Source organism: Hyperolius riggenbachi, chromosome 1, assembly GCF_040937935.1.
Source record: "Hyperolius riggenbachi isolate aHypRig1 chromosome 1, aHypRig1.pri, whole genome shotgun sequence".
Lineage (NCBI taxonomy): Eukaryota > Metazoa > Chordata > Amphibia > Anura > Hyperoliidae > Hyperolius > Hyperolius riggenbachi.
In genome coordinates this window covers 605,447,494-605,472,464 of record NC_090646.1, presented here as the reverse complement: position 1 = coordinate 605,472,464, position 24,971 = coordinate 605,447,494, and the positions used below count along the sequence as shown (strand labels likewise).

The window sequence follows — 24,971 nt, the reverse complement described above, 5'->3', positions numbered from 1 at the left end:
ATAATTTAAATCTAAATAATGTGTTATTGCTTAATTCTCTTTTTTTTACCTCTTGCAATTTAGATAGTGAGATTTAGTAAAGTAGCGAGGAGACCGCAATTAATCAGCAATGGCATCATAATACTGAGCAACATGGGCGTAACAATCACCCCTGCAAACCCCTGCTATGGCAGGGGGCCCCAGAGGATTCGGAGGCCCCTCCTCCTCCTCTCTCTCCAAAAACATAAGTGCAGTCAATTAGCAAATAAAAAAAACAAAAACTGTCCCAGCCACCTCCTCCCGCTATGGAGAGTAGCGGAAGCGTCTGTAATTTTTTTCCTCTGCTGCCATTCGCCAGCTCCCGATCACGTGACCCTCATGGGGTTTGGGGAACAAAGGGGCCTCATGCTATTATTTTTACAGGGGGGCCCTTTTAAGGATAGTTATGCTACAGAAAGTGGAGCTCGAAAAGCATTAACAATTTTCTAACAGCACTAAAACAGCCTCTCTGCAACTCGCTGCTCCATTTGAGCTCTTCCCTTTACAATAGTAAATGTCATTAACCCCTTCCCGACTGCCTAACGCCGATAGGCGTTGGGAAGTGGCAGCCCCAGGACCGCCTGACGCCAAAAGGCATCAAGAGTGGTGGGCGGAGATTAGCGGGGATGGCGCACTCCGCTCCATCAACAGTCTGCCAGCGGCGTTCGCCGTCTATTTACATTGTGCAGCGCTGTGATCTAATGCAGCGCTGTACTGGGGACAGTCCTGTCACTCTGCTGCCCCCTGGAGGGGAAAGACAAAGGATCGCTCTCATAGGCTAATGCCTATGAGGGACGACCCTGCTGATTGGATCTCAGAAGGAGGGAGGGAGAGGTTAGGAAGAAAATTTAAAAAATACAATTTTGTATTATAAATAAAGGAACATTTGAAAGCACAGGCTGTAGACAACATGGGCTTGATTCACAAAGCGGTGCAAAGTGTTTGCACGCGAGTGAAAACCCCTTTATCACGCCTAAACTCAGTTTAGGCATGATAAGAAGAAACTCGCGCGAATTTCGCGCGAGTTAGAGCACAAAGCGGTAATAACTTTGCTAGTGCAAAGGTTATCACGCCTAAAGTCTTTTAGGCGTGATAACTGAGTTATCACCGCTTTGTGAATCAAGCCCTATGTCTGCTTTCATGAATCAGGAAGTAGAAACTGTGCAGATTTATTTTAGGATTTGTATCAGCTGCAACAAAGAAATGTTTTTTGTTTAAAGGTTATTATGCTGTTGTGCATCTTTTAGAGCAGAGAGGAGTTCTAAGTTCAGGTCCACTTTAAGTGGTTATACTCGTCAGTTAGAAAGGTAGAATTACTGATTACAGTAAAGATGCACACTGATATAATATAAATGCAGCAAGATGGCCAAGCGGTGGTTTATAGGACTGTAATGACTGCTTGAAGATTGTAATATCTTTGCTGTTGAGACGGGAGGATTGTGTGCGCGGGAAAGGAATGATGCTGTGTTTGGAGCTAATTGCGGTCATAAGTTTATGCAGACATTTGCACTAGTGGGTATTGTATTAGTGCCGCAATGAGATAGTTAAAGTGTAATTTCACTTTCTTTAAAAAATGTATTGCGTAGGTCAGTCATTTAAACATAAAACATTAGGAAATATATTATTCATAAAACTACCTTTCCAGCTCGGTCTGCAGTCAACAATTATTTTCTAAATTATGCTTCCTAGCAACTATGGAAACCGTCTAAGTTTAAATTGATGTATCCATTCCAAATTTTTGCATCCCATTTTCCCTGTTCATTAAAGTAGCTATGGCTAGTTACGTCTGCAAGAAATTCAGAATGCATTATTGTTAGAATTATCTTTTTGATTAAGAAAAAGATCAAATTGGAGTCCTCCATAAAAATGTATAGCATTTAAGAAGAGAGATATCTAGATCAGTAGTGTCTAGATCAGGCCTGGGAAAACTTTGCGCGGCCCGGGCGGCATTCTTCGGACTGTGGGCTGCTTACCTAACATTCCTGGGCTCCTCCTTCCTTCCAAATAGAAGAAAGGTCCAACAGCTCGGACTGCTGAATAAAGTAATTTCTAGAGTTGGGCCGAACCTCCGATTTTAGGTTCGCGAACCGGGTTCGCGAACTTCCGCGAAACGTTCGGTTCGCGGAAAAGTTCGCGAACCGCAATAGACTTCAATGGGGAGGCGAACTTTGGAAAAAAAAATTCTGCTGGCCACAAAAGTGATGGAAAAGATGTTTCAAGGGGTCTAACACCTGGAGGGGGGCATGGCGGAGTGGGATACACGCCAAAAGTCCCCGGGAAAAATCTGGATTTGACGCAAAGCAGCGTTTTAAGGGCAGAAATCACATTGAATGCTAAATGACAGGCCTAAAGTGCTTTAAAACATCTTGCATGTGTATACATCAATCAGGTAGTGTAATTAAGGTACTGCTTCACACTGACACACCAAACTCACCGTGTAACGCACCGCAAACAGCTGTTTGTGTAGTGACGGCCGTGCTGGACTGGTGCGCACCATGGCGAGAACAGGTATGCAGTGGCGGGTTCACTGAACCCAACAGGTATGCAGTGGCGGGTTCACTGAACAGGTATACAGTGGCGGGTTCACTGAACAGAACAGGTATACAGTGGCGGGTTCACTGAACACAACAGGTATGCAGTGGCGGGTTCACTGAACAGGTATACAGTGGCGGGTTCACTGAACAGAACAGGTATACAGTGGCAGGTTCACTGAACACAACAGGTATGCAGTGGCGGGTTCACTGAACAGGTATGCAGTGGCGGGTTCACTGAACAGAACAGGTATACAGTGGCGGGTTCACTGAACAGTACAGGTATACAGTGGCGGGTTCACTGAACACAACAGGTATGCAGTGGCGGGTTCACTTAACAGAACAGGTATACAGTGGCAGGTTCACTGAACAGAACAGGTATGCAGTGGCGGGTTCACTGAACAGTACAGGTATACAGTGGTGGGTTCACTGAACACAACAGGTATGCAGTGGCGGGTTCACTGAACAGGTATACAGTGGCGGGTCCACTGAACAGAACAGGTATGCAGTGGCGGGTTCACTGAACACAACAGGTATGCAGTGGTGGGTTCACTGAACAGGTATGCAGTGGTGGGTTCACAGAACAGGTATGCAGTGGTGGGTTCACAGAACAGGTATGCAGTGGTGGGTTCACAGAACAGGTATGCAGTGGCAGGTTCACTGAACACAACAGGTATGCAGTGGTGGGTTCACTGAACAGGTATGCAGTGGTGGGTTCACAGAACAGGTATGCAGTGGTGGGTTCACAGAACAGGTATGCAGTGGCAGGTTCACTGAACAGGTATGCAGTGGCGGGTTCACTGAACACAACAGGTATGCAGTGGCGGGTTCACTGAACACAACAGGTATGCAGTGGTGGGTTCACTGAACAGGTATGCAGTGGTGGGTTCACAGAACAGGTATGCAGTGGTGGGTTCACAGAACAGGTATGCAGTGGCAGGTTCACTGAACAGGTATGCAGTGGTGGGTTCACAGTACAGGTATGCAGTGGTGGGTTCACTGAACAGGTATGCAGTGGTGGGTTCACAGTACAGGTATGCAGTGGTGGGTTCACAGAACAGGTATGCAGTGGCAGGTTCACTGAACAGGTATGCAGTGGGCTCACTGAACAGAACAGGTATGCAGCCAGGAACAAGCCAAGCCTAACTAATCTTTCCCTATGAGAGACAGTCTGCAGCAGCTCGCCCTACTCTGACTAATGCAGGCACACGAGTGACCGTAATGGCCGCCGCTGCCTGCCTTATATAAGGGGGGTGGGGCTCCAGGGGCTAGTGTAGCCTAATTGGCTACACTGGGCCTGCTGACTGTGATGTAGAGGGTCAAAGTTGACCCTCCATGGTGCATTATGGGGCGAACCGAACTTCCGCAAACGTTCGCCTGCGGGACGTGAACGCGAACCACGGAAGTTCGCATGGAACCGTTCGCAGGCGAACCGTTCGGCCCAACTCTAGTAATTACCAGGGAGTCAACCAGTCCACACCCAGATCCATCAAAGGTGCAGGGACAGCTAAGCAACAGGAAAGGATGACTGGGTCTCGACCTGGATCTGTGCAATTATAGCGGTGATTTATTATACCATAACAAGCAGAAACACAATGTTTCGGCCCAACAGGCCTTTGTCAATGCCTTGATAAAGGCCTGTTGGGCTGAAAGGTTGTGTTTTTGCTTGCTATGGTATAATAAATCACTGCTGTAATTGCACAAATCCAGGTCAAGACCCAGTCCTTTCTTGTTGCTCCTCTCCTTGTCCCTCCCTCCCTGCAGAGTCATGAGTGGGCGATTAGCTGGGGTAAAAACTCACCTACTCACCACTTCCTGCATCGCAACAGGCCATCATGTGAACCACACACTGGCACCCATGGAGACGCAATGCAGCAAGCAGTGAGTAGGTGAGTTAAGCTCCTGAGCGTTACGCCGCTCAGGAGGTCTTGCAATTTTTTGCCCGCTAGTCCCACCAGAGATCCCGCGGCCAAAAACCCTCTAGCTAGCACTAGGCTAGCTAGTACAAATACCTGGCACCACCCGCTCCCCGCTGCTCCCCTGTTTATACATTACCCAGCCTGGATACAGCAAAAGGCGCAGCCTCCCTGGACAGCTCCGGTCTTCACTATGGGGAGGATCGCATATGACGTCATGACCTCGCCGATGTCATGACGTCATGCGCAAGCCCAATCCTCCCCATAGAAAGACCAGAGCTATGCCGGAAGGCTGCACGATTGCTGGATTCAGGGGGGTAATGTATAAACGAGGGGATCGGGGGGGATCGCAGAGGAGCGGCGGGTGCCCGACACTTGAACTAGCTAGCCTAGTGCTAGCTAAAGGCTTTAAAGTCATTTGGAACAAAAACTTTATTATGGGGGACTCCTGGGGCCACAGAGCGGTATGCCCGACACAGTGTCAGGCAGAAATGGAGGAAATCACATCTCAATGCTGACTTCCTAGATTACAAGGCCAAACTGTTACTCTTCCACACTGCCCTCTCTGAGGCTAAACAAAGGTACTTTGCAGCACTGATTGTAACCCAAGCTTCCAACCCTCGACAGCTTTTTGCTACCTTCAATTCCCTCCTCAACCCCACTCCTCCCCCTCCCAGCTCCTCCCTCTCAGCCAATGACCTTGCCAACCACTTCACCACTAAAATTGCAACAATACGCAATGAAATTTCCCTCCTCCATCCCTCCCTTACCAATGCGTCTCAGGTTGTCCCCTTGCCTTCCCTCCCAGCGGCTCCCTTGTCTCATCCACCCCTCGCCTCTTTTGCTCCTGCCACCATTGATGAAGTCAGCCTGCTGCTAGTGGCTTCCCCCCCCCCCCCCCACATCCTCTCCCTGTGATCCGGTACCCGCGAATACTCTTCGTCCCCACTTCCCTGACCTGGCCCCAGTCCTCACCTCCTTGTTCAATCTCTCCCTTTCCACAGGCATCTTCCCCAAAGCATTCAAACAGGCCACTGTGCTTCCCCTGCTGAAAAAACCCTCACTCGACCCATCCCTACCCTCAAACTACCGCCCAATCTCCCTCCTTCCCTATGCTTCTAAACTCCTCGAACGCCTAGTCCACCAGCGCATTACCCAATACATCAACACCAATACCCTACTTGACCCCCTACAGTCTGGATTCCGACCTGCGCACTCAACTGAAACAGCCCTCGCCAAGGTGGTCAACGACCTTACCCTTGCCAAGGCCAAAGGCAGTTATTCCATCCTGCTCCTCCTTGACCTCTCTGCAGCATTTGACACTGTTGACCACTCCCTCCTCCTCCAATCACTACAGTCCATGGGCATCCATGGGCTTGCCTTGGCCTGGATCTCCTCCTACCTATCCAATCGCTCCTTCACCACTTCCTTCAATGGCTCCTCCTCAACTCCTGCCCCCCTTTCAGTTGGGGTCCCCCAGGGCTCTGTTCTAGGCCCCCTTCTTTTCTCCATATACACTTCCTCAATTGGCAAGCTTATCTCCTCCCTGGGCTTCAATTACCACCTTTATGCAGATGACACTCAGATATACCTCCATACCCCCGATCTCTCAGCCACCACCATAAACAAGGTCTCCTCGTGTGTCTCAGCAATTTCCTCCTGGATGTCAGCTAGGTTCCTAAAGCTTAACCTAGACAAAACTGAGCTCCTGATCTTTCCACCCCATGCTGCTGCACTCATCCCAGGTGTCCACCTCACAATCGACAACACAACCATTCTCCCTACCTCCCAGGCCCGCTGCCTGGGTGTCACCTTGGACTCTGACCTCTTCTTCATCCCACACATCCAAAACATCACAAGAGCCTGCAATTTCCACCTCCGTAATATCTCCAAGATCCGCCCATTCTTAACCCCGGATACGACCAAACTGCTCATCCATGCCCTCATCATCTCCCGCCTTGATTACTGTAACTCACTCCTTTCTGGCCTCCCCCTGAAACGCACTGCCCCCCTTCAATCAGTGATGAACGCGGCTGCAAGACTCATCCATTCTTCGCACCGCTCTGCATCCACATCTCCCCTTTGTGAATCCCTGCACTGGCTCCCTATCCGTCTCAGGATAAGTTTCAAGATTCTATGCCTGGCGTATAAATCTGTGCACAAAACATGCCCTACCTACATCTCGGAGCTTGTTCACAAGTATACACCAGGTCGCCCCCTCCGTTCCTCCAACGACCTTCGCCTCACCACCCCGCGCATTTCACACTCCCATGCCCGCCTGCAGGATTTCTCAAGAGCTGCCCCCACCCTCTGGAATGCCCTTCCACCACCCATCAGACTTGCTCCCTCTTTCAACACATTCAAGCAAGCCCTCAAAACCCACCTCTTTATGATGGCCTACCCACCTCCTACCACACAGTAACTCTCTAAGGAATATTTAACAGCCCCCCCTAGTGTTTCCACCCCTCCCTTTAGATTGTAAGCCTCTGGCAGGGTCCTCCACTCCCTAGTGTAATCTACAGGATCATGTGCTCCTGTCCTATGACAGCCTGTACTTGTATTACTGGGCCTACCTAACCAGCCCATATTGCATGATCATGTATTTTGTACAATTTGTATGTATAACTTTGTTCTATGTGTATAACCCTATGTATGTCATCCTTGTATCATTGTATATATTTATTGTCCAGCGCTGCGTAATATGTTGGCGCTTTATAAATACAATAAATAATAATAATAATACCACTAAGGAGGTTAAAACCCCGATAATCACCCGCTTGCGACTGCAGGGAAAGAGAGGAATCCGTGTACAGCACGCATCGTAGTTTGCTCAGTGATGGTCTAGATATAAGGTTGAATTAAAAAAAAGTCCAGCCAACCAGCATAGAGATAGGTAAGTTTCATCATCACTGCCAGCTCTGCATGTGAGGAATACTTATTAATAGGAGCATTAACAAGAAGCCTGTTTGTCAATGGAGGTCCTGTCTGCTACTGGGCATTCTGCATGTTACTAGGATCTGTCCTGGAGGTGCTGTCTCTTGTTAGGCTTGTTGTTTGTCACTAGGGGCAGTCTATTACTGGAGGTCTGTTTTGGGTCGAGTCTTTTATTGGAGTTTTATGATGATGATTGGGGGCTGAAAATGAAGGGGAGGGGGATGCCATCTGTTAACAGGGTCTGTCATGATCACTGTTACTGGTGAATCAGGTTATTTTGGCGTGTGGCGCTGAACGCTGTGCGCCCAAGCTGTGTGCTGTCATAGCAGCAAAGCAACGCTGCGCGCCCCATGTAGCGGTAATTTGGGGCTCTGGCGGCTCTGAGTTTAATAGCAGCAGGGAGAGCTGTCATTTGGCTCTCCCTGCGCTGAACTGAGCGGCGCCACAACAATATGTACTCGTTACTGGGGTCTATCAAGGGATCTGTGTTTTACTTGGACATGTATGCTGCTTAATTATGTTATTATGGGGAAAAAGCCAGCCTAAATTTGTTAATATTCTGCCCATTTTTATTTGAGGTACATCTTTGGTTACATTTTTTTAGGGGACATACCGCCTAATTGTTATTTGAGAAACATGTATACACTTACCTATTGCCATACTTTATTCTAACAGCTCATGCTTTACTTCAACTTGGACATAACCAATTCAAGTTGAAACTATACCTAAAGGATTTGGGGGGCGCACATGTAAATCAACCCTTTCTCCAGTGCTGTCCTTCCAGGAGCCCTCGGAAAGGCCCTCCACAGGCTTTGATAGCACCTGTTTCCCTGAGTGCTCCCATAAATGGGCAGCTCTGTACTGCGCAGTAAGGAGCCACCCTTCTTGGGGAGCACTCGGGAACACGAGTGCTAAAGGCTCTTGGAGGTAGCATTATTTTACCAGGGGACAGGGCTGGAACAAGGGACAGAAAAAGCTCAACAGGCTCCAGAGCCTTGTCTCTCCATAGGTACCATATTTTTCGGACTATAAGATGCTCCTGACCATAAGACGCACCTAGGTTTAGGCTTCTTGCACACCAAGACGTTGTGTTAGGTGCCACGTTAAGGTCGCATAACGTGCACCTAACACAACGTATGGTGCTGCAAAAGCCGACGGTAGAGTGAGCCGCGTTCGGCGGCTCGATTCCTATAATGTCTCCCAGAGTGGCGCTGATTGGCCAGCGGGACCACGTGATGCGGAGCGAGACACTCCGCATCACGTGGTCCCGCCGGCCAATCAGCTGCCGCCAGTGCAGTGAATATTAAGTAGCCATGTGCGCGGCTACTGTAGCTGGCTCTCCCCGCCTCCTCTCCGCCCCCCACTGCGCATGTGCAAACAGTCTAACGCGGCTATAGCCGCTCCAACGCCGTAGCATGCTGACTTTGCACCGAACGTGCAGCATTACATGTAACGCAACGTGGGCTGTGTGAACAGCCCACTTGTGTTACATTGCTGTGCGTTGGGGGAGCGTTACAGGCGCACTAACGTGCGCCTGTAACGTCTTGGTGTGTAAGCAGCCTTAGAGGACGAAAACCAGGGGAAAACAATGTATACTACTATATACCTGATGCATCCATGGTGAAGGGGCATATTGTGGCCCCTTTGTACCTCATGTCCCCTTGTACCTCTTGTATCTCCCTGTGTCCTCCACTGTCCCTCTTGTGTCCTCCTGTGTCCCCCATGTATTTGCTTCTGTAATCCTTGTGTCCTACTCTATGCCCCTTTGTGTCCCCCTGTGTCCACCGTTTGTCGCCCTGTGTCCTGTTCTGCATGGACACAGTACAGGGAGTCCCTGACATTGCGGCGGCTCGTACTGGCAGGCGTTCACAAGTCAGGAACTCCCTGCATTTGGACTTTAAGACGTAGTGACCTCCCCCCCCCCCCCCCCCCACACACACACACTTTTGGAGGAGAAAAGGTAAGTCTTAAGGCCCATACACACGTCGGATTTCCGCGAACGACAGGTCGTTTGAATGTCCCGTCGTTCGCCCGCTAAATCGGGCGTGTGTACAGACTATCGTTCGCTTGATAAGAGTGAGTTTGAGCGATCCGCCGGGAGGATCGCTCAAACTCACTCTTATCAAGCGAACGATAGTCTGTACACACGCCCGATTTAGCGGGCGAACGACGGAACGACGGGACGTTCAAACGACCCGTCGTTCGCGGAAATCCGACGTGTGTATGGGCCTTTATAATCCAAAAAATACAGTAAGTATCTTTTTTTTTCACTATAAATGTGCTTTAAATCATCCTGTGTTCCCCAGGAGCCCTCAGTGTGCTGATCTTATCTACAATATACTGCTCACACAACACTCATCAGTGCTTCTGTGCCTGAACTGTTTATGCCTCCAAGGAAATGTAATTTCCGCTACTCTGGGGACTCTGACTTCAAAAATATGTACGATTCCATTACAGTTACAAAAATGTAATCAGTTTTAATGAGTTAATTACAGAAATTATTTTCATTTCCACAGACCTTTCGGCTCCCCTCTAGATGTTATCCTTTCAACAATTAGATATTGAAGGTAAAATTAAATGCAATTTATTTTTTGGAATATTCATTTAATGGGAAAAGCCTTTCAATTAAAGAATAGTTACCCACATTAAAAATGCTAAATATTATGTTCTAATGTAGACAAGATATCATTTTAACGCCAATGAATAGCTGCCAAATGTGACTTTGTGCTTAGGAGTGTATTGTGGTAATAATGAAGACAAGTTGTGCTTTTTTTTTAATCGTTCTCATTTTGTTAAGAAGGCTGCCAGAGTATACTTAATATTCCATGTAAAAGCTGTTTCTTACAGTGTTTCAAAAGGTTTCTTAATCCTATTGTAGCTGTGCATTTGTGTATCAAAGCTGGAGTCAAAAGGCTCTGAGTTTTAGTATAAGTGCATTGAACGTTTTGTTTGCTTTTAATACTTTGTGTTTTACTGTTCACACTTTAATAGTATTTATTTTATCTACAAACTCTGACTACTTTATGCTGCTTTACTGCTCTCTTTTGATCATAGCATAGTAAGGGTTTTAACTTGTAAACAACACCACATTACTTACTTATTGCGAAACTAAGCTGCTATAAATTGCCTTGCTTTTAAATAGAGAGCACAGCACGCGTACGTACAAAAAGGGTGCCCGGACAAAAAGGGCGCAGGGTGTAAACGCCAATTAATAATTAATCATTAATAGCGTTTATAAAAATAGTGTGTTATATTTCGTTTACGAATAATGTTTTACAAAATTATAAATCATTAAATAATGTTTATGAAATCGGCAATTGTGAAAACGTTAATCTTCCCTGTTTCAAAAGTGAAACTTATAATTACGTTTATTAAAAAAACGATAATATATGTTTGATTGTTATAATTATATATTATTGTGAATAACCTTAATTTATGGTTTGTTCTTATAATAAAATCTGAAAATACTCTTTATAACGATGATATAAATATAACTACGTTCGTAATAAGTGTTGTAAAACATTAGTAAGTATTACTAAAATTTTACTAAAAGTATACCTAAGCCTACTCTCACACAGAACCCTCCGTGTACCTATCCTTAACCCCTAGACCCCCCTGGTGGTGCCTAAACCTAAGACCCCCCTGGTGGTGCCCCCCTGGTGGTGCCTAACCCTAACCACCCCCCTGGTGGTTTATATTGTACTGTAACTATACTTAACCCTACTCTCACACAGAACCCTCCCTATACCTATCCCTAACCCCTAGACCCCCCCTGGTGGTGCCTAAACCTAAGACCCCCCCTGGTGGTGCCTAAACCTAAGACCCCCCTGGTGGTGCCTAAACCTAAGACCCCCCTGGTGGTGCCTAAACCTAAGACCCCCCTGGTGGTGCCTAACCCTAAGACCCCCCTGGTGGTGCCTAAACCTAAGACCCCCCTGGTGGTGCCTAACCCTAAGACCCCCCTGGTGGTGCCTAAACCTAAGACCCCCCTTACTGATCGCTTTATTATGTGGATAATAATGTTTTACTAAGTGTGGCTGCAAAAAATATATTGCAATTTACGTTACGTACTGATCGCTTTATTTTGTGAATAATAATGTTTTACAAACAGTAAGGGATAAAACTTTAAATAATGTTTTAATTAGTTAAATAAGATAAATATGTTTAGTATTTTTATAAACGTTATTCGGCACGGGTGCATTTTATAAACGTAAATCACCACAAGCACAGTTATAAATCATTAAAAATCTCCGGGCGCCGTTTGTAAACGTTATTTATCTCCGGCGCCCTTTTTTCCTGCTCGGCGCCCATTAAACGTTATTTATTATGAGAGTGAATGGCGGCGCCCTTTTTGTCCACTAGCTGCCTGCGCCCTTTTTTCCCGCTTCCCACAGGACTGATCCTCAGCATGTTTCTGCACAACTATTATAAGGAATATACCTAGTAACGTTGATTCCGCTGAGACCCGATCGGAATCTGTCACTTACGGGTCTTGGCGCTTGTTCCCCGCTGATGATGCAGCTGCTGGAGCGCAGGCCGCACATTTTGATAAATGAAAAATGTCCGTGCAGCGCTCACACATCCTTTTTCACATAAAGTTCCACTGTATACACAGTCTTCAATCTCTAGAATCAAATGGGTACTCTCACCAACGTTCAAAGGCTGACTTGTCACAGACCAGCTATATTGGCATTACAGGTAGATTCCACTCCTAACGATCTCCTTGCAGGACCACGACCATGCTTGTACTTGTTCCTCAGAAAAAAAATATGATATAACATAGCAGAATACTGTATCCACTCGGACCTATTAAACTTTCATGCGTACAAAAATGAGTGCACCCTCCACAGTGAATGCACCACACTCCTGCACCCATGTTCAAAACTTCACCAGACACAACAGAAGGGATACCAGCTCACCAGATCAATATGCTGATCAGATCTGGACCAGCAGTTCTCGCATATATAACTCCACTCGAACCTTGCTCTTGAATGACACTTGACTATCCACAGCTCTTTCCTCAGGGAAGAGAAAGTGCAATCCTCATAGCGTAACACAGTATGCCACTTCAATAATTATAAACTTTCAGCATATGGATCTGGTGAGTCAACTAACAAGTGTGCATATAGTCTCGCATAAACTTTGTCACATATCGCCTGCAACTTCTGCTATCTGTTGCATAACCTTGCATTCAGATTAAAGGGAACTGTGTCATAACTTGCATCAACTATAACCTGTTGCTATAGTGCATGCAAATCTGCTTGAACTAGTTCATAACCCAGATCCATCACCATTACTGTTGAATAACTTTGCATGAAGACTTGTCATACCTGTATTACTTATTATCTGAACTTTGCATGTGATACTGCTGAAGTGTTGAACTGTGTTACTAGCCTTATTAGTGGCTCCTGGTGGTATATCTGTCTTCTACGTCAGCTTGTAAGCGTTGCTCGCTTAAGTCCTAATTAGGGACAGCTAGTGGTGTGCCTGGCAGGGACAGTGTAGGTGTCAAGCCAAAAGCTCAGCATGAAAGCGAGGCAACTGGCTTTGTATATAAGGGAGTAAAGATGGCAGCCTTCATATTCTGTTCTCTTCAGGCCCCTTTGACACTGGAAGGTTAAACCAACATTGTGCTACCCTATTTTACTGCAGGGGGCCACAAAAGCAGTGAAAGTCTATGGAGATGCAAGGGCAGCAGCGCATTACCACATGCTTAATGCATGGTGCTTAACCCATTCAGGTTCCGTTGTTTTCACGTGAGAAATGTTCACCTCCCATTCATTAGCCTATAACTTTATCACTACTTATCACAATGCAATGATCTATATCTTGTTTTTTCCGCCACCAATTAGGCTTTCTTTGGGGGGTACATTTTGCTAAGAGCCACTTTACTGTAAATGCATTTTAACAGGAAGAATAAGAAAAAAATGGAAACATTCATTATTTCTCATTTTTTAGCCATTATAGTTTTAAAATAATACATGCCTCCATAATTAAAACTCACGTATTGTATTTGCCCATATGTCCCGGTTATTACACCGTTAAAATTATGTCCCTATCACAATGTATGGCGACAATATTTTATTTGGAAATAAAGGTGCATTTTTTCCATTTTGCATCTATCACTATTTACAAGTTTAAAATAAAAAAAATATAGAAATATTTCATCTTTACATTGATATTTAAAAAGTTTAGACCCTTAGGTAAATATTTACATGTTTTTTTTTTTTTATTGTAATGGGTTTGTTTTTTTTTATAGTAAACATTTTATTTGGGTAGTTTTGGGAGGGTGAGAGGTAAACAATAGATTTATAATGTAAATGTGTGTTAATTTTTATTTTTTTTTCCTTACAGGTGTAGTATTACGTTTTGGCCACAAGATGGCAGCCATGAGTTTGTTTACATGACGTCACTCTAAGCATAACACACGCTTAGAGTGACTCATCGGAGAGGGAACGGCCAGAAAGGAAGCAGCTTCCGAGAGAAGCTGTCGCTTTTTCAGCGGGGGAGAGGAATCAATGATCGGGCACCATAGCCCAATACATTGATTGATTCCCTGGCTACCGAATCCGCGGCCGGGAGTGCGCGTGCACGCGAGCGATCAGCCGCGGGAGCGCGCGGTAGCGCGCATGGTTCCTGGACGTAGAAACTACGTCCAGGAACCAAAATAGGTTAAGGTAATGGAAGTCTATGAGCAACGCACATAGGGCTTGATTGTGTTTTGTGCACGATATAACGCGCATAAAGTTTTTCGCACGCAAACTCAAAATAGCATGCGAAATCGTGGCGGTTTTCATGCGAAACTGCTGCGATTTTGCACGCAAATTCGCGCTTGCACTCAAAAATGTTACGTGCGCTATAACGCTAGCGCGACCATGATAGGAGTTATCACGGCTTTGTGAATCAAGCCCATTGTGTAGATGATGGATCATGATGCACGGCGGCACACAAGCATGGATCGACGGGAATCTCAGGGAATCCCAGTGAGGTACTTCCTGCCCAACATATGGCTTATGGCCCATAAATATGGCAGCTTCCATATTCTTCTCACTTCAGCTGTCCTTTAACTCTCCTTACAGTTAGGGTGAAAAATAAGTAAGCTTTATGAATCAAACCCTAGGTGTGTTGCTTACCATGCTGTTGCTGCATGTGAACCCCTTGTCCATACAGCTGTGTGGGCACTGACCCATCTCAGCATTGCAATGGACCACTTTATCTGAGTAAGGTGTGTGATAACACATCAGTGGCATAGTTAGAGATTGGGGCCCTATAGCAAAACTTTCATGGGGCCATCAGAAGAAGGCACTCTTGAGCAATGCCACCTGCCCCTACCCTATGTAATTGAACAATTTACATTCTTATGCAATGCAATTGTGAGCTCCTCCGAGGGACAGTTAGTGACAAGACTATACAGTATATACTCTGTACAGCGCTGCGGAAGATGTCGGCGCTATATAAATACTAAATAATAATAATAATAATGTAGACTGCATATAGTCAGTGGGCACTGAGACAAAGTTAGAGGGTGGAGGAACACAGGAAAGTTAATAGTGAATATATTAAGTACCACCTGGGGCCCCTCTGCTCCAGGTCCCAACAGCAGCTGCTATGGCTGCTATAACTATTGCTATGCCCCACATGCATTACAAATCCGTTCTTCATGCTCTGAAAATACTGTACACCTTTTAATCACAATGCCCGCATTGCAGTGTGGAGTTTAAAGAGAACCCGAACTGAAAATAAAAAGTCAAAATAACCATACACTGGTCATACTTACCTCCTGTGTAGTCTACAACTCAATCTATTTCTCCTCTCCTGCCTCCCATTTGTTCACTGTGATCAATGGATTTCTCTGTCCTCCATTTAAAAAATGGCCATTACCTCCTAACAGCTTCCTGCTCCGTACACTGTTAAACTGTAATATCACCCACTTGAGCCATAGGGAAACATGGACTTTACCTTGCACATTCAGTTGTAACTGACAGCAGCTGATATATAACTGACAGCAACTGGTATATTTCAGTTCTGACAAAATATTGTCAGAACTGGAAGGGATCACTGTAAGAAGAAAATGGTGAGCCTCTGAGAAGAACGGACGGTGAGGTTAGTATGTAATATTCATTTGCAGCTATGTCATGTGTTTATTTTAAATAATTTTCCTCGCTTCAGGTTCACTTTAAGCAACGGACAGTGTGAACTTTGCCGGGAGCTAATTCATCATTTTCTAGAATGTTCCAAGGTGTTTAAAAGCACAGCTACTAATTTGTGTTTAAAATTGTGAACTGCAATAATTATATGACAAGTAAAATAATCTGTCTGTCAACAATAGTGGGAAAAAATATTTTGTCCTGTGCAAAGTAAATGTCTTGATTGATATGCCAAATTTATAGTATTTTAATAAAAAAAATTTAGAGGGACTATAGAGTGAGTTAAAAAATGCACCCTATGGCCTTAATCCACTAAGCATTACCACATTCAGTGTTGCAGAAAACAGCTGATTTTACCTTGCCAAATGCCAATTCACCCAACCTATTATCACACTCAAAAGTAATATTACCAACTAGTGAGGTAAATAATCTCGGTATTTATCTCCAGCTCTGACCAGTCGGTAATTCCCAATCCCCATGCAGTAAAGGTTGACAGATGTAGTAGACAGCCAATAGGGAGAGCAGGACAGCCAATAGGGACAGCCACACAGCACTGCTTCTCACCTTATTTGATCCGATACTCGGGAGGGAGGGATTTCAGAACATCAGAGCAGGAGACATTTAAAGTAAACCAGAGACAAAGGGGGTGGAGAATTCATACCTGGGGTTTCCTCCAGCCCCCTCCAGGCTTATAGCTCCTCACTGTCTTCCTGTTCCTACTGGATCTTCTGCAATTGGCCCCGGAAAGTCCTCCAGTCTGGGATGTACTGCCCATGCGCGGTCCGAACGTGTGTATGCCCCCATTGCTGGTAGCAGTCTGCACCTGCGCAGTACTACTGCACAGGTGCAGAACAATCTTGGCCAAGGGAACGCAACAGGGGAGCAAGCGGCCAGACTGCGCCTGTGCCTTCTTGCCCCGACTGCAGGACTCTTACCGCATGGGGAAATCTATGTGTCTATGTGTACGTAAAACTCTGACATTTTTGTGGCAGGGGTCTTGATAAATAATCCATTGGCCCATATGCAATTAACTTTTTCTTTTCAGTTTTCTCCTTGGTGATATTTTTAAACTTGTCAATAAAATGCATTTTAAGCCAACAGAAAGCAAGAAAATACTCAAAATAATGTTGATAGTACTTTTAAACCTATTTTTTGGTACTTTTATAGTTGAAAAGTGCTGGGAAGTTATTTTAAAGGGATACTGTAGGGGGGTCGATGGAAAATGAGTTGAAGTTACCTGGGGCTCCTAATGGTCCCCCGCAGACATCCTGTGCCCGCGCAGCCTCTCCCCAATGCTCCGGCTCCGCCTCTGGTTCACTTCTGGAATTTCTGACGTTAAAGTCTGAAAACCACTGCACCTGCGTTGCCGTGTCCTCACTCCCGATGATGGCACCAGGAGTGTATTGCTCAGTCCCAGTATGGTCTGTGCCTCCGCCGTGCGCTCCTGGTGACATAAGGGGAAGCGAGGACACGGCAACGCAGGCGCAGTGGTTTTCAGACTTTAAAGTCTGAAATTCCAGAAGTAAACCAGAGGCGGAGCCGGAGCATTGGGGAGTGGCTGCGCTTGCACAGGATGCCTGTGTGGGACCATTACAAACCCCGGGTAACTTCAACTAATTTTCCCCCGACCCCCCTACAGTATTCCTTTAAGTTGAAAATGAAAGATTATCACCTAGGAGAAAACTCAGGTGAAAAAGTAAATTGCATATGGCCCACAGAGTGTTAAGCTATGAACTGTATATAAAAATATATGGAAAAAGTAGGACACCTAGGGCTTTATTCACTAAGACACATAGCATGCCTTATCAGAGATAACACGCCTTATCAAATTTAACATGCCTTATCAGAGTAGCATAGCGAACTTATGCCTGCTAAATGGCAATGAGGAGAGCTCCATTCATCCTGCCCTGGGCCCCTGTAGGTTTGTAGCGCTCGCTATGCTACTCTGATAAGGCGTGTTAACTTTGATAAGGCATGCTAACTTTGATAAGGCATGCTATTTGTCTTCGTGAATCAAGCCCCTAGAGCCCAATATAATGTAGTATGTACTGGTAATAAATGGATAATGACAAAGTACCGTAAGTATTGTTATAGTCACAAACGTGGGCAACCACTGTATAAGCAGGTGAGGAGATTAGACCTGTCCCCACTCAGAATTAAGAAGTCGCTCTCTGTAGATCAGGAAAAAAGGGGGTATCACCCCTCCACCAAGGGTGGACTGGTACAGCGTAGAAGTGAACAGAGGTGCCAGTAGGATAAAAATAGCTAAAATGTTTAAAAGTACAGGAGGCAGTGGTGGACTTACCGCCTCTCAGCAGACACAAAATAGAGTTGAAAATATATCAACAAAATAAATGTTATTTATACACTTCCAAGATTCGATTCACAAAGCGTTTCGCAGGCATGACCCTGCTTCATCAGGCAGTAGAGGTTTTGTATATAACAGTGCAGGTCTAAGACTAAGCCAAGTGCCTCTGTATGTATGTATATGCGCTAAATCGTGTTAAAAAATGTATGAATGAACTTTCCACAATTCATTCAAGAAATCAATACAACATGATGTGAAGAATGCAAAGTGTTTTTTAAAGGATGACAGACAAAACGGTAAACAATTGAATTGTTAAAAGATGGCGAGGTGCTTTGTGGACACATTGTTTAATAATCATTCATAGCCCTGTACACATTGCTGACTATGAGCGATTATCTGCCGATGCGATCCATCATGACGGTCGTTCAAAACGCAAAGGAATCATGGCGGATCGTTTGTTTAACTTGTCGTTTGATTCTTTATTGACTAAACGATACAGAAATTAATCATTCATTTCGGGTGACTTAATAGCCCCGTGTGCACAAGACATAGGGCCCGTTCTTACTCATTCTTACTTGGGTGATTAGCAGGCGTGTACCGCTAATCGCCAAATCGCCGGTGATCACTAGCGCTTTTTAAAGCTCAAGCACAATGTTAACTAAATGGCAATAATCTCACTGCTGGCAATTCGCGATTAGTGCTAGATGCAAAACATGGTACATGCAGCATTTTTTTGAGATTTTTGCATAATCACGATCACCCAAAAAACGCAAAAGTGTCCAGTGATTTTTATGTGTTGATCACGTAAAAATCGCTGGTATAAAGTGCTAGTGCTAATCGCTAGCATTTTGCGTTTGTCAGTGAGACCGGACCCTTAAAGTGGGATAAAAGTCTGACATTACATTCAATAAAAATGTGTTTTCCTACTTTTTATTACCCATACAGTTATCACATTTGCTTTTGTGTACAAGTAATATTGTCTGCTTACAATTACAAATTCCCAAAGTACAGTTTATCTGCCTTGAAAGCTGCCATTGCATTTTATTGCATACCTGCTGTATTTATATATTAAAATCTATCTAGTGATGATCACTTCTCAGCTCTTTCTGCTTCTCAGCTCAATACAGCTCAGCTTCAATGTTTACTAAATGTATCCGACGAAGGAATGTAAAGAAAAGATCATGTTATCACCTCTTTCTATCTGACCAGAAGCTGCCAACTAAAGCAAGGCGTTTTCTACTGTAGAATAAAGTGCTGTGTTTAATTGTTTGAATGCTGTTCTGCTACAATCTTTTTTGAGGTCGTAGATTTTATGGTGTAAATAATCTTTTACAACAAAGCGGAAATGCTGAGTGTCATGCCACTTTACGTGAAAACCAATCAGATTTCACCTTTCATTCTCTGGGGTAGATGGAAGCAAATAAACTGATTGGTTGCTGTCAGCCTCAGCTCCATCTGCTTTGCTTCAGTTTTCAGAAATCACCTACAAGAAAATGAAAGGACCATTGAGAGAATAGATTTCATTACAAATTACAAACTGGTTCTGAAGTTACAGAATCCTTTTCCAGCGCACCTTAATCTTTCTTATAAAAATTGAAAGTAATTTTTCTCCACCCACCTATCCGCTGACATGTCATTACTAGTATGTGACAGTGATTTCATTCTGATTCATAGACGTCTAAGGAACTTCTGAGAGCTGTTATTTGAAATGTGAATCACACAGATTTACTTTTATTAATTTAGCAATAGGTCCCAGTCCAGGTAGGCTGTGGCATCTTTATAGTATTCATACAGTCTGCTATTTCCTCTCCAGGATGTGTCATTCTGCATAAATGTTATACAGCAACAGAGAAGGTCACACTCTGAGCCCCGCAAATCAGGGAAACTTTGCTCCAAGCAAGAAATATAACATAATACACAAACTTCAACTTGAGTAACAGAACTAGATCAGAACAAGAAAAAAACAGCAGAACGAGGGATTGAGATTGATGGGTCCATAACAGCTTTGCAGCAGGCAACATCTAGGCAGATATATGCTGCACAAAAGGCAGAGGAATCAGTCTTTGAAATTTGAAACCCAGAATTAGCCGATAGCCAAAATGTATTATTATTCTTTAGTATTTATATAGCGCCGACATCTTACGCAGCGCTGTAAGGAGTATATGGTCTTGTCACTTAATTGTCCATCAGAGGGGATCACAATCTAATCTCTACCATAGTAATATGTCTATGCCAAATCCGAATCCAAAAAGCTTTATTGGCAGGACCAAATACGTTTAGCATTGCCAAAGCAAACAAAGCATTAACATGAGGGGGGGGGGGTGAAGTTGTGGGAATAAGGGAGGGTTATAGGGGGTTGAGATATATAGTCCATAGGGGTGTGGAGGATGTAAGGGACAGTATGGGTGGCTGGTATATACAGTCCATAGGGGAGTGGGTTTGGGGGGTAAACAGTCTATGTGGCATCATGTTCCTCTCAGTTGGTGGCAGGCATTGACATATCGGGCAGCTATTTGTACGGTTTATTCCTCTTCCCTCAGTAGGATGTTGAGTTTCCTCTCCCCCTCTGTAGAGGAGAAAACTGGGATGTGGGCGGAGAGGCTCTGGAAGTGGGCAGTCCTTACAGCTGCATATTTGCTGCAGTGTAGCAGGAAGTGGGCCTCATCCTCCAAGTCCCCCTGGTCACATTGTCTGCACAGTCTCTCCTCCCGGGGCTTTCATGTCTGTCTGTGCCACCCCGTCTCTATCTCTAGGCTATGGGCACTCAGACGCACTGGCGTAACAACAGGGCCAGCAGCCCCTGCTCCCTTGGGCCCGCTCGGGGCCGTTTTGTGGGGGCTGGAGGGTGGCAGCATGAGGGGAAAGCCTTGGCCACAGTCGGCGAGGAGAGGGGAGGTTCCCCCCCTCTCCCTCACCTCGGGGCTCTCTACTCTGCGCTCCCCTCCAGCTTAAGTTACAGTGTGGGCAGTGGGCAGCGGCGGGCAGAAACAGACCGTTCCACGGGGGATGGGGCATGGGATGACGCGAACCAGAGCGATGGGAGGATGAGGGGTGGGTTCAGAAGCCGGGCGGGTGGGTGAGGGAGGGTTTACACATACCTACTCTTCTGTAGCAGCAGGTGGTAGAGGCTTTCATCTTCTTCCGCGTCATGTGACTACATGACGTGTCATGTGACTAGTCACATGAGGCGCTGTGTAGTCACAGCGGAAGAAGAGGAAGCCTCTACCGCCGGCTGCTGCAGAAGATTAGGTATGTATTTGCTGGGGAAATTGAGTGAAAATGGATTCAATCAATCATTCACTTTCCATTTTTAATGTGAACCGGGCCGTGTACAGAGCCATCCTTTTGGCTCCAAACGCAAACCGGACCCTGATAAGGCATTGTTATAAGGCTATTTGTTATAGTGAATCAACCCCCTTATGTGAGCATCTGTTGTTTTTTTTTTTCTTTTTAGATTTGCTTCAGATCAGACTTACTTTTAATAAAGTTTTTGTAGATGTGCAAAATAAAGAATAAATAGTACAAGGTGCATACAAATTAAAGATGCAGTATAAACAGACATTAAATATTACTTTATTATACATACTTCACTGAGCAGTTTTGCTTTTAATTTCTACACAGACTGTTAGTCTGCGAATATTAATAAAACAAGAACCACACACCGTACCAATAACTCTTCACCATTAACATGTGATGGTTGATATTGGCTGATGGCTTTCTGCAGTTGAAAGCAATACAATCTCAGAAGTGGTAAAATATTCATAGGATTTATAAATAGGCCATCTAACAGACAGCTACAAGCAGCACTTCACAGATCATTGCTTGATATTGCAGGCAGACAAGAAACGTGATAAAAAGTTTCCAAGTCTGAAAAACACTTCATATTCCCAGCTTAGATTAGTGCTGTCCAGCTGGCCTATCACAACTACATCTCCTGCATGTTAGCTATGCATGCCAGATGATATATTTCGTAGATGACTACAGATAGACAGTACAAACATATGTAGTGAAATAGAGACAGCATTATTGCTGAAACTTAAAGTCAGAATTCTGTGACAAACGTGGAGCATTGCACCCACCCCTGTAAAGGGTTATGTTAACCCTCCTGGCGGTCTATTAAAAACTGCCAGGGGGCAGCGCTGCCGTTTTTTTTGTTTTTTTTTAAATGATGTAGCGAGCCTAGGGCTCGCTACATGATAGCCGCTGCTCAGCGGCATCCCCCCAGCCCCTCCGATCGCCTCCGGCGATAGGCGATCAGGAAATCCCGTTCAAAGAACGGGATTTCCTGGAGGGCTTCCCCCGTCGCCATGGCGACGGGGCGGGATGACGTCACCGACGTCATGAACGTCGTGACGTCTAAGGGAGACCCGATCCACCCCTTAGCGCTGCCTGGCGCTGATAGGCCAGGCAGCGCAGGGGTCTAGGGGGGGGCTCTTCGGCGGCACGGATAGCGGCAAATCGGCGCAGATCGGCCCAGCAGGGCCTGAGAAAACCTCTTGCATGGCTTACCCCGAACTACGTTCGGGGTTACCGCCAGGAAGGTTAATAGCAGTGTTCTCCTCTTCAGGAGCAAGACCACCCAAGCAGCGTCTATAGAAAAAAAGGCACACAGAAAGTTGGTGCACAGAAAAAAAAAAAGTGTGAAAAATCGGTATTATATACCATTATTCAACTATGGCTAAGCCTAAGCCTACTCTCACACAGAACTCTCCCCCCAAAGCTTAACTCTAACCTCATCCCCCCAAACAAACTACCTGCCTGACGCCTAACCCTAACCTCCCACCCCCACACATTCAGGCTGGGTGCACACATAGCAGAAACGCTAGCGTAAACCGCTGTGTTTCATGCAGCAATGTTAGTCAATTGTTAGTCAATGGGACGCAGAAAAAGATGTGGAGAACTGCAATTTACAGTATGCGTTTCGCGAACACTGGTTTTGCTCCATATTATGCAGGATGGGTGCCAAAACGCACATAATGAAAGTCTATGGTGACGCATATGCATAGCGTTTTAATGCGTTTTTTATGCTTTCAAAAAAAAAAAACTGATGTGTTTCCTGTTGTCTTCCTAGTGAGTTTCATAAATGTAAATATAAAAATGCATAGAAAACGCATATGCATTTTACCTATGCAAACCACAAACGCATGAAAAACACATCTGCATTAAAAACGCGAATGCACCAAAAACGCACAAACTACGTACCTGACGCCTAACCCTAACCACCCTAAATACGTCTCAATGCCAACATTTCTACAAATTGCCTGCTTTGCCCAACTTAGTCTAGCTTCTCTCCAGGCCAACACTGGTAACCCTCACATACCTTTCTTACGTTTATATTTCTCATGAGCTATAGTATATGAACAAAACCATTCAAACTATTCATACAATATAGATTGCATCAACAGTAAATAGTAAGCACTATTTACACTATATCTTTTCTGATTTATATTGTATGAATTTTTTGTATTGTTATGGTTTATGAATTTTAGTTTGCAAATTCATTTTAATAACTATTGTTCACCAATTACCCCACAGTTGTTATATCTAAACAGTGCTGCTCATCCAGATTCCAGATATCCGTATAACCCAGATATCCGACCTTTTTTTAGCTTTCCGATTCGGATTCAGCTTCCAGATTTCTGTGGAAATCTGGATAGCTATCTGCGGATAGTAGGCTGGCAATGCGGATAAATCCGACTATTGAGATACTGTAACTAAGTAGATGACGTCCAGGACATCATTGAGCCAATCAGAGGGCTCCCAGCAAAAGCCCTAGCAACCAATCACAGAGAGGAACCCTGGCCAGCCCCACCTGACCTCATTGAGCCAATCAGAGGGCTCCCAGCCTAAGCCCTGGCACCCAATCACAGAATGGAACCCTGGCCAGCCCCCTATGTTATAAGGAGGCCTGCCATGATGAGAAATATCGTCCTTGCTTGTGAATGCTCACTGAGAGACATGCTCCAGTGCTGCTGGCCTAACAAGGCTGTACACAGTGATAAACCTAAAGCTGTTCAGTGATTAACCCCATTCACTATCACTACACTATTGTTGTATTGTTAATTAGCTTGATTTCATTGTGTGACAGTCAGAGTGTGTGCTGCAGGGCTGCTGCAGCTGCTATGTGTCTGTGTGTGTGCTGTGCTCAGACCAGGCCAGCTGCTGCCTGCTGGCCAGCTATTAGCCTTAGCTAGCTACAGTATAGGTTAGGGATTAGGGAATAGGATTACTGTGTTATTGTGTAGTTAGTACTGTAGTACTGCAGTCAGTGCTAGTAGTTGTTAGAGTAGTAGTACTACTGTGTTAGCTTACTACAGAACTGCTGTGCTGCTGAGCAGTGCCAGTGTGACAGTTAGTGTCTTCTCCTCTGCTGTCTGACTGTCACTCGGCATGTGGCACTTGGCACGTGTAACGTGGCACTTGGCACTTTGCTTGTGGCAGGTGGCACTTGGCATATGCAAAGTGCGACATGCAAAGTGCAAAGTGCCACGTGCAAGGTGCAAAGTGCCATGTGCCAAGTGGAAAGTGCAACGTGCCAAGTGCAAAGTGCAAAGTGCCACGTGCAAAGTGCCACGTGCAAAGTGCCACGTGCCGAGTGCCACGTGCCAAGTCTACTACTATTACTAGTAGTCTACTACTACCAGGTATATATTGTAAATGTATACAGAGTTAGCTTAATTCAATTGCAGTGCTGTTACAGTGTGTGATAGATAGACAGATAGTTAGTGTGTCAGTGTCTGCTACTCTGCTGTCACTCCGTTAGTTGAAGTTGTACTAGTCTACAACTATCTAATACTATCTACTACTATTACTACTACCAGTTTTATATAGTAAATTTGTACTGAGTTAGCTTAATTCAATTGCAGTGCTGTTACAGTGCTGTTACAGTGTGTGACAGATAGAAAGACAGACAGACAGTTAGCACTGTCTCTCAGCCTGTGTTTCCCACCGTCAGGGTCCACACAGAACAAATCTTCTGCTGTCATTCTGCCACCAGCTATTACGCCACTACAATAGCTGCATCTACCTAGAGAGAGAGAGAGAGAGAGAGAGAGAGAGAGAGAGAGAGAGAAGAGAGAGAGAGAGAGAGAGAGAGAGAGAGAGAGAGAGCTGGTCC

General features: G+C 45.1%; 1 long non-coding RNA gene across 1 annotated transcript in view; it reads left to right on the top strand.

Moving 5' to 3' along the window:
• Window positions 1–24,971, top strand: part of LOC137559001 (uncharacterized) — a 66,121-nt gene that overhangs the window by 25,218 nt on the left and 15,932 nt on the right. Inside the window, exon 2 of the long non-coding RNA XR_011029748.1 lies at window positions 9,916–9,966. This is a non-coding gene — a long non-coding RNA (uncharacterized lncRNA). The remainder of the gene's footprint in view (window positions 1–9,915; window positions 9,967–24,971) is intronic.